This window comes from Leuciscus leuciscus (genome assembly GCF_965113295.1).
Source record: "Leuciscus leuciscus genome assembly, chromosome: 13".
Classification (NCBI taxonomy): Eukaryota; Metazoa; Chordata; class Actinopteri; order Cypriniformes; family Leuciscidae; genus Leuciscus; species Leuciscus leuciscus.
In genome coordinates, this window is record NC_138737.1 from 26,600,221 (window position 1) to 26,610,684 (window position 10,464).

Here is a 10,464-nt window from a genome sequence, read left to right on the forward strand (position 1 = left end):
AATTTAAAATTGTATTCACAAATAAACATTCATCAACTAACATCTGATTTGGTAAATGGAAACTCAAGCATGTTCGGTAAACTTGTGAGGTTCATTCTTGTGTGTTACGCAGAACGTTTGAGCTTCTGCAAGAACCAATGAGGTTCATTCATGTTACGCAGCACGTTCGAGCTTCTGAAAGAACCAATGAGGTTCATTCTCATATTACACAGCACGTTTGATCTTCCGCAAGAACCAATGAGGTTCATTCTCGTGTTACGCAGCACGTTTGAGCTTCAGCAAGAACCAATGAGGTTCATTCTCGTGTTACGCAGCACGTTTGAGCTTCAGCAAGAACCAATGAGGTTCATTCTCGTGTTACGCAGCACGTTTGATCTTCCGCAAGAACCAATGAGATTCATTCTCATATTACGCAGCACGTTTGAGCTTCAGCAAGAACCAATGAGGTTCATTCTAGTGTTACGCAGCACGTTTGATCTTCCGCAAGAACCAATGAGGTTCATTCTCGTGTTACGCAGCACGTTTGAGCTTCCTCAAGAACCAATGAGGTTCATTCTCGTGTTACGCAGCACGTTTGAGCTTCAGCAAGAACCAATGAGGTTCATTCTCGTGTTTAGCAGCACATTTGAGCTTCAGCAAAAACCAATAAGGTTGATTCTCGTGTTACACAGCACGTTTGAGCTTCAGCAAGAACCAATGAGGTTCATTCTCGCGTGTCAAGCAGGTTCGTTTGAGCTTCTGTTTATGTTTGCTGATAAATGTTTATATGTGAATAAAAGCCTAAATTCAATCTGTTCATAATATATAGTGGTCGAGACTCTTTAGAAAATTTGGACTAAACCGCTCAATTCATATGGGTAAGTTTTACGATCTCTTTATGAACTTTTTTGAAGCGTCAAACTCGTAGTTGCATAGTCTATGGTCTATGAGACCGAAAGCTCTCAGATTTCATCAAAAAAGATCTTCATTTGTGTTCTGAAGATGAATGAAAGTCTTGAGGGTGAGAATTTATGACACAAAGGTGTCATTGACAGATGAAAACAGCCACAGCAAAACTAAAGAATCTTTGAAAAGCTTTTAATTACATGACCAACACTTCAGGAATGACTATGAGAAACGGCAGCATTTGGTATTCTTCATCAATAACTACAAAAACGTTTTCCTTCTGTCTCTCTAGCTCTCTTAATATAACTAATAGATGTATGTTTGGGCTTGGCCTTTGACTTGTAATTAATGCTGACTACATATCAGGCACTATGACCCAGTTGGTCAGTCCATGGGGCTGTCGGGGCCTCCTTGGATCTTCGCGTGCGACTGGACCATAGGAGCCTGAATGAAGCTTTGGCTGCGATGTGCACAGAGCACATGGGGTCTGAGAACCAAAGAGGAGAAATTTAATACATCCAGGAAACAGATCATCAAGAATGATAGATATACAGTTGCCTCTTAGTTTGTTTCTCATGGTTCTGACAGAACAAATTCAACAGAACTTGTTGATTTAAGTAAGCAGTTGTAGGATGGTTTCACAATGTACACATAAGAATTTCTACAATGAAACCAGTATTCGACTTATCCTTACAGCTGTGTCAACACTTCATAAATGCACAGCTGAGGAAATGAAAACCACACTATAGCAGAACATTGCAAGTAACCTATTACTGTGTTATTACAGTATTGTAAACACGTAATAACAGTGAACCACACACATGCACGAACTAATGTTCCCCTTTTGGAATCATTGTTGTCAAAGTTATAAGCTTTTTCTTCAAAACTATATTTTCCCTAACTGACTAATTACGGTTTACACTAATGCTGGATTATGAATTGATAAAAATAGCTTTAAAACGCTCCAATGAAGTGTTGTTTAACAAACTGTGGACTCCAAAACCGAGCCAAAAAGTGAGCGCCAGGCAATTATATTTCAACGCTCGGATAGAAATGTGTGGATGATCACCATGTGTCATGCAGTATACACAGGCTGGTTGAGGTTAACCTTCAGACGAACCAAAAGAAAACCACAGAGACAGAATCAGAAGGATTATTTAAGGGCATAACGTTCTTCCAATTTCTGTTTGTCATCATTATAAAAACAATGTGTGTCTGTTCTGCTGCTACTAAAATCCTCTTATCAGGCATTTGCTATGGAGGGAAAAATGCTCCATCAGCATAAATTTGTCAATGTTTCAAAAAGAGCTGTTGTAACTAGGGAAAAGAGGAAAGGGGAACCAGATATGGACCGCTGAGATGTTTATGGGCCACGCTGTAAAATTCCCAACACGCACGAGACTTAATTTCCTCAGGTCTTTGATACTCATACTGTAAATCAACTTTTGTTTCCAGCAGAGCTGAAATCCAGAGTGTTGTCTTATTTTAAAACGGCAACTTTTCATTTTAAAACCGACCCCTTTTGATATACAAGAAGCGGGGAAATAGGAAACCGTAGCTCGGGCTTTAAAAAAACAGACCCAGGCCACGTTTTGAAAATACTGCGGAGAAAACGGATAGAGGTTTTCAATTGAGCTTGACGTTGGTGTCTCGGTGCCACAGGTTCAGGCGTGTGAGAGCTGCCCACTCGCACAAAGGGACACTGTACTCCAGCTAAAATCGTGCAAACCCGCGTTTGTTATTCCTGTACGGAATGAGGGCCTGCGGGAAAGACGATTCCGATTGCTTCCGGAAACGTGCAAACGCGCACCACAGTGCCTCTAACCGAGGTCTGTTTATCCTGCACTTTAAATTACGTTTCGAACACGTTCTCTCCGCACCTTCAAGACCCCCGAACCCTCCTCATCTGGTACGCAGTTTCCATTTAAAATGTCACGTCCCAAACTGCACATTACATCAAATTGTACTTAATGGCATCCAGACAAACTTTTATGTCCTTCCAACATTCTCGTGCTCACTTTCGCTTACTCCCTCCTATTCCCCCATTGCTTTTCTTTTCTAGCTCATATCGCCGAGCAAGCAGTATCTCCCTCTCTCTCAGCAACATCTGGAGTCCATTCCAGGTGGAATAAAGAAGAGGGAATATAAATGGAGAAGTGGGCCTCAGTCTGCTGCGAGAGTGAAAGTTATACAATGGACAAATACAAGGAGGAAATGACACAGAGTTATTAGGCTTTAGAAAGAGACAGACACTGTATCATTTTTATACAGGACATGCAGCCTCAAAAAGACAAGAAAGTCACACTTGAAATCGGTCTTATATGATTTGGTGCTCAAGTAACATTTCTTATTATTAGCAAGGTTGAAAACAGTTGTGCTGCTGAATATGCTTGTGGAAATGTCTTTTTTTTCAAGATTCTTTAATGAATAGAAAGTTCAAAAGAACAGCATTTATTTCAAATGGAAATCTTTTGTAACATGTAACAAAATGTCTTTACTGTCACTTTGATCAATTTAATGCATCCGTGCTAAATTAAAGTATGAATTTCTTTTTTTTTATTTGAATTTTATCTTTGGAACCACTGGGTATATATAATAAATTTTTTCACAAATCAGTTATGAAAAATAATAAATAATGTTATATTGTGTCATATATATGTCATATATATATGGGTAGTACCTGAGTAAATGTCATTGGGATTACGTAATCAGATTCCAAATATAATTAGATTATATTATGTTTTAAAATGCTCAAAATCACGTTTCAGTTGCTTTTTTATGGATTACATGATTACATATTATTCACACAATGGTAGTAAATTATTAATAATTTATTGATTCTAACTAATTATTCAATTTACTCTTTAAAATAATTTTTTTTTTTTCATTTTTTATGATTTAATGAATCATTAGCTCTTCATCAACTCAGAATCTGCAGTTCTTTAATTAACCCAGATTGGGAAGCCCTGTCATAATAATGCTTAATGCTTTTTATGTTGTTGATAACAAATAATGGAAAATATCAGGAAAAATCAAGAATGGTATACAATAATCCCATTCAAATCTAAGTGATAAATGAGTTAGGTGAAAAGTAATCTAAAAGCAATCAAAAAGTAGTTAGAACACATTACCTAAAATGAGTAATCCAGATTACATTACAAACAAAGATTTGTGTCATGTAATTTGTGATCAATAACAGACATATATATATATATATATATATATATATATATATATATATATATATTGATGCTAGAGGTCAGAGGAGAATGGGCCGACTGATTCAAGCTGATAGAAGAGCAACTTTGACTGAAATAACCACTCGTTACAACCGAGGTATGCAGCAAAGCATTTGTGAAGCCACAACACGCACAACCTTGAGGCGGATGGGCTACAACAGCAGAAGACCCCACCGGGTACCACTCATCTCCACTACAAATAGGAAAAAGAGGCTACAATTTGCACGAGCTCACCAAAATTGGACAGTTGAAGACTGGAAAAATGTTGCCTGGTCTGATGAGTCTCGATTTCTGTTGAGACATTCAGATGGTAGAGTCAGAATTTGGCGTAAACAGAATGAGAACATGGATCCATCATGCCTTGTTACCACTGTCCAGGCTGGTGGTGGTGGTGTAATGGTGTGGGGGATGTTTTCTTGGCACACTTTAGGCCCCTTAGTGCCAATTGGGCATCGTTTAAATGCCACGGCCTACCTGAGCATTGTTTCTGACCATGTCCATCCCTTTATGACCACCATGTACCCATCCTCTGATGGCTACTTCCAGCAGGATAATGCACCATGTCACAAAGCTCGAATCATTTCAAATTGGTTTCTTGAACATGACAATGAGTTCACTGTACTAAAATGGCCCCCAGAGTCACCAGATCTCAACCCAATAGAACATCTTTGGGATGTGGTGGAACGGGAGCTTCGTGCCCTGGATCTGCATCCCACAAATCTCCATCAACTGCAAGATGCTATCCTATCAATATGGGCCAACATTTCTAAAGAATGCTTTCAGCACCTTGTTGAATCAATGCCACGTAGAATTAAGGCAGTTCTGAAGGCGAAAGGGGGTCAAACACAGTATTAGTATGGTGTTCCTAATAATCCTTTAGGTGAGTATATATATATATATATATATATATATTTATATATATATATATATATATATACACACACACATATATATATACATATACATATACATATATATACACAGACACACACACTAACTTTTTAAATAAAAACTTGTAAGTGCTATATATAATTTAATTATGTTCTATTGTATTTTTTTTTTATATAAATGTTCAGTGTTTTTGGTTTTCGGTCATGTGATATCAAAGACAGCTACTGCAATACTACTGACTTTCCTTTTAGACACTACACATATTAGACAGTTCCTCCCAGGGATGAAGGTAATGACCCCTGGTGAGTGATGTTATTTCCCGTTGCTCTATCGCTCTGATGAGGTCACTATCTGCATCCAATCCACAGGGAGATTTAATACTGGTTGAAAAACACAACCAAATGTATGAAAGTTTCAAAAACAAAAAGGCAGCCAACAAATATATAAAGAACACTTTGTGAGTTCATTTCAAAGCAGTGTTGGCCTGTGATAAAAGGATATCTACTTGATCTGAAGTCAAGTGACTAAGATATGAAAGTTTTCAGCAGGCCGGTGTTTATGTATAGTGCCACCTTGTGGTGTCTGTCTGTTCTTGCTATTCCCGTGATCTGTGCATAGCAATATGGTATACGTTTCAGGGGTGAGCATCTCTATCACTTTTCTTCAACTATAGGCACTATCAATATGCAATGGGGTATATAGATACAACACAGGAGAAATGTTTTTTCGTTCATCATCTTTTTTCTTTTACCATTTCCACCAAATGTCACTTCCACTAGATAAGATTTACATTTACATTTTACATTTATTCATTTAGCTGACGCTTTTATCCAAAGCGACTTACAATTGCTATATATGTCAGAGGTTGCACGCCTCTGGAGCAACTAGGGGTTAAGTGTCTTGCTCAGGGACACATTGGTGTCTCTCAGTGGATTCGAACCCGGGTCTCTCACACCAAAGGCATGTGTCTTATCCATTTTTTTTAAAGTTGCTAAAACATTTCTGTAAACTTCATATAACAAAAATGTAAAAGGCTGAAATCTGTTAGTTTTAATAAAATAAACCCCTGGTTCAGAAGTGAAAAAAGTTGCAGAACACCTATAGATAATAGAATGACTTCAATCTAAACTTGAATCATAAATTATTTTGTGTTTGGATAAAGGATATATGTCTACAACGACTTAAAACAGTGTCAAGACCAAGTATGTGCAAGTGAGCCAATATTTGACACACCCCATAAAAATTTGGGCCTCGACAATGAGGTTAGAGAGCGGGAGTTAAGTGCGGACCATTTGAATGTACATCAGCCATTCCGTCAGTGTGTCCCATTAGGAAATCAGTCTAACAAATGTCTGATTGCTCCCATTTCCCTGTTCACCAGGGCACAGTTCCTGTCTTTAGTGTTAAGCGCTGATTCTGTTTAATGGGCTTTTGGGGAAAGATTGATTACAGCGATGTCTGGAAACAAGCATGACCTCACACACGTGAACAAAACACCAGAGATAACAACCCATGACCTTCACTGATTGCTGGGAGAAACTCATGTCCAAAAATATCAAACAGCGCAGGCAGGTCATTCATCTCCGCCAAACAATGAAAATTGCTCCGGCACAGGTTATTTTTATGAGAGAGTAAGTCTTAAATGAACTGAAAATCCCCATTACTGTAACTGGAATGATTCACAAGGCTGGGTTAAGAGAGGCTGCCCTCAGTGCATGTGTGACCTGCACTGCACCACATGGATGTCATACAAATATCTTAAACAGTGTCAGAGTAACAGACTAAACTGGCATCAACACTTTAAACATGTCATCGCGTGATTTAGATGTCTTTATAATGGCCTCCTAATTGTTTGGAGATAGCTGGTGCTGACTGACAGGGAACCAGCCAACCACTGTGATGCAAAGAAAACATCACTGCTGTCCCCTAGTGGTCAAACAGAAAACCAACAAAAATATATATTTTTCCTTTTCTTCACAATGCCTTTGTGAGATGGCTTTAGTTGCTGTTAAGCTGCTGCAAAATCTAAAAAAACTAAAACAAAACTAAAAAAACAACATTTGTGACCCTTACTCCTGAACTTACAAAATTGTATGCAAATGTCTTTCCTAAATTACTGTATATAATACTTTTTTTTCAGCTTTATATTTCAGGTTTTTTTTTTTTCTGATTAACTTCTGATAAAAAATAAAATAAAAAAAAGGAATTGCGACTTTTTCTCTAACAATTCAGATTATTATTATTATTGTTATTATTTAAAAAGGTAGAATTGTGAGATAAAAGTTATCTTTTAAATTGTTTTATTCCAGGGAGGGAAAAAAAGCTTCAAATTGCGAGTTTATATCTCACAGTTCTGAGAAAAGAAGACAGAATTGCGAAATATAAACTCGCAATTGTGGGGGAAAAAGAAGTCGTCATAATTGGCAGTTTATATCATGCATACTGAGAAAAAAAAAGTCAGAATTACGAGATGTAAACTCGCAATTGTGAGGAAAAAGTCAGAATTGTGAGATAAAATTATTAATTATTATTATTTTTATTTATTAAATAATATACATTTACATTACATTCATTCATTTAGCAGACGCTTTTATCCAAAGCGACTTACAAATGAGAACAATAGAAGCAGTTAAACTAACAATATGACAACAATATGCAAGTGCTATGACCTTTCCCAGTTTAATCTAAAGCAGTACATGTACTTTAAAAAAAAAAAAAAAAAAAAAAATAATATTAATAATAGATATAGATTAAAAGATAAAGTGTTAGTATTATAGGAAATCAACTGTCTGGGTTTAAAAGTCATTAATCATCAGCATGCAAATCCGTCATTTTAAACAGTATTGTCGTTTTGTTTTCCACTAAAAATATCTTAAGGCTTGTTTAACAAGAATATTAATATTATTTTCCCCATATTAATATAATGTTAGGTTACGGCAAGGGGTTAAGGTTAGGTTTAGGTGTAGTTTCAGGTTTATTACCCAGTTATTGTAATTACTGTAATAAGTATGTACATGGAAACAGGACTAAAATAAAGTGCTACCGGTAACACTTCATTTAAAGGTGACGTAGTTACACTTTACTACATCTACTTACTATGGTAATAACAGTAAATTATGTATAATTAAAAGTAACTAAACCTAAACCAAACCCTAACCCTAAGAGTAAGGCTATAGGCTAGTAAGTACATGTTAATTAACATTAAGTATTTGAGGAAGTACAATGCAAGTATACAATGCAACCTTAAAATAAAGTATAACCTTATATTATTAATTCAAAGGATCTAGCAAGCTCATATACTTATCATTATTTCTGTTTGTTTTTCAGAGTCCTTTGAGTCTCTCTTCAACATATAGGAGAGATGATTGTATCTGGAGAATTTGGCAGAGTGTACGAGGGAACACGAAAATGTGATGGCAAAAAGGTAAATATTACCGAACTGAACAAACATTTTGCTCTTGCATGCATCAAAACATATTTAAAACAATTTGGTTTAATACCTAATGCAAGGTCAGGTGCCTGAATATTATTAGCTGTTAAAGTGCTGATTACTGTAGTTAATACACCTCTAGGAAGCATTAGCTGTAAATAAGCCTAGAAGCAACAAATAACTTTTAGCTGAAAAGGCTCTGTATCTATAGAGATAAAAGAAAAGTACATTTAACAATGACATGTTTTCTTCAGATTTGTTCCCAGCTTATCTTCTGTCTGCTACTTTTCTCTAGCCTGGGCATCCCGAACCTCTGGTTACAGAAGTGGCGCTGCTGCTAATGATGAGGCAAGAACCCAGAACCCCCTAAGTCATACAGTTATACGAGTGGTTTGAACACCCTCGAAATTTCACTCTCGTCATGGAGTGCCCCGAACCTTGCGAGAGCTTGCTAGACTTCACCATTCGTAACCCTAAACTGGATGAAACAACAGTCATCATGCGACAGGCTGTGCTGGCAGTACAACACTGCATCGAGCGTGGCGTTTTTCATAATGACGTTCATGCGGAGAGCTTCCTGTTGTAGAAAAACACTTTAGCGCTCAAGCTGATAGACTTTGCGGTCAGCTACTTAGTAGTGATGGCTACGAGAGCAGAATATACCGTGGTGAGCATTTTGGGAGTGTGGAAACCTGAATGTAGTGACATACTGATTATGTGACACGAAAAGCTCAACAATGCGTGAATGTCTTGCTTACAGGATTACTGGATTACTGTCCACCTGAAGTCTTAGCAGGACTGAGATTCCACGCCGTCCCAGCAAATGTCTGGACTCAAGGAGTCTTGTTATTTGTGATGGTGAACGCATGTTCTCCTTTTGGCAATAGAATGGAAATCACACAAGCCAAAGTTACATTTGAGAACTCCAACTTATCCAAAGGTGAGAGAATAATATTGATATCTTTGATAAACGCACACATAAAGCAAAGGCTCTGTACAAAAACAGTTAAAGGTGAAGTACTGTATGTAAGATTTTTTTAACCAGTAAGAGTTGCGTGAAAATATGCTCTCTTTTTGCCGCAGAAACTGCATACTTCACCTTTAAAGTAAAGATAAAGAATATTTTACCTTACATTAATCATGTTTAGATGCCAAGTCACATGGTCATGACTAACCATTAAAATTTGTACAGAATGCAGTGATCTGATTAGTCAGTGCAAAGGATCCAACTAAATGGCTGACGTTAGAGCAGATGTTACAACATAAATTGATTAGAGATGATCTTGTAGATTGGAGAAGTTCAGGAGATTCACTCGATCAGTGATTTCAGGTGTGAGGAAGTGTAACAGACAGTTCAATTCGGGATTTTTTGTAATGAGATTCAAATTTGTTTTTCAAAGAGTTGATTTTAATGTTCTTGTCATTGTCTAGTCAGCTTCATTTATATAGCGCTTTATACAATACAGATTGTTTCAAAGCAGCTTCATGATAACAAACAGGAAAATAACAGAATCATTGATGTAAACAGAATTCAATTCTGCTGTAAAGCAGCTCTAAAAAAACATTGATGAGTTGACATGTTCATATCATTTTTTATTGGATAGGATACTTACGCATACTTGCGGTCCTTGGTGGAAGGCTTGAGCTCGTGACGTGACCCGAAGCCCGAAATCCAACCCCAACCTGACAGGGAACTCAAGCCGCCACACTAGAGAGCTCATAGACAGTGAGCATGAGAGACTGCAAGACTGGGAAGAAGTCATCAAGTCATCACAGCCATATTCCCATCCTTCTCCTCCTTATCCATGTTCACCAAGTATAGAGGTAGCCGTAGCCACAACGCAGAAGTCTAGTCAATCTGATCGTCAGAGACATCATTATTCACACACCCACCAGAGATGAGACCGATTCAAGGCCATTTCCACAAATATACCATTGACTTCAAATAGAAGGTGGCATGGTCGAACAAACCGTAACAGAGAGAGAGAAAAGAAAATCACATTATGGAGGAATTTCAGT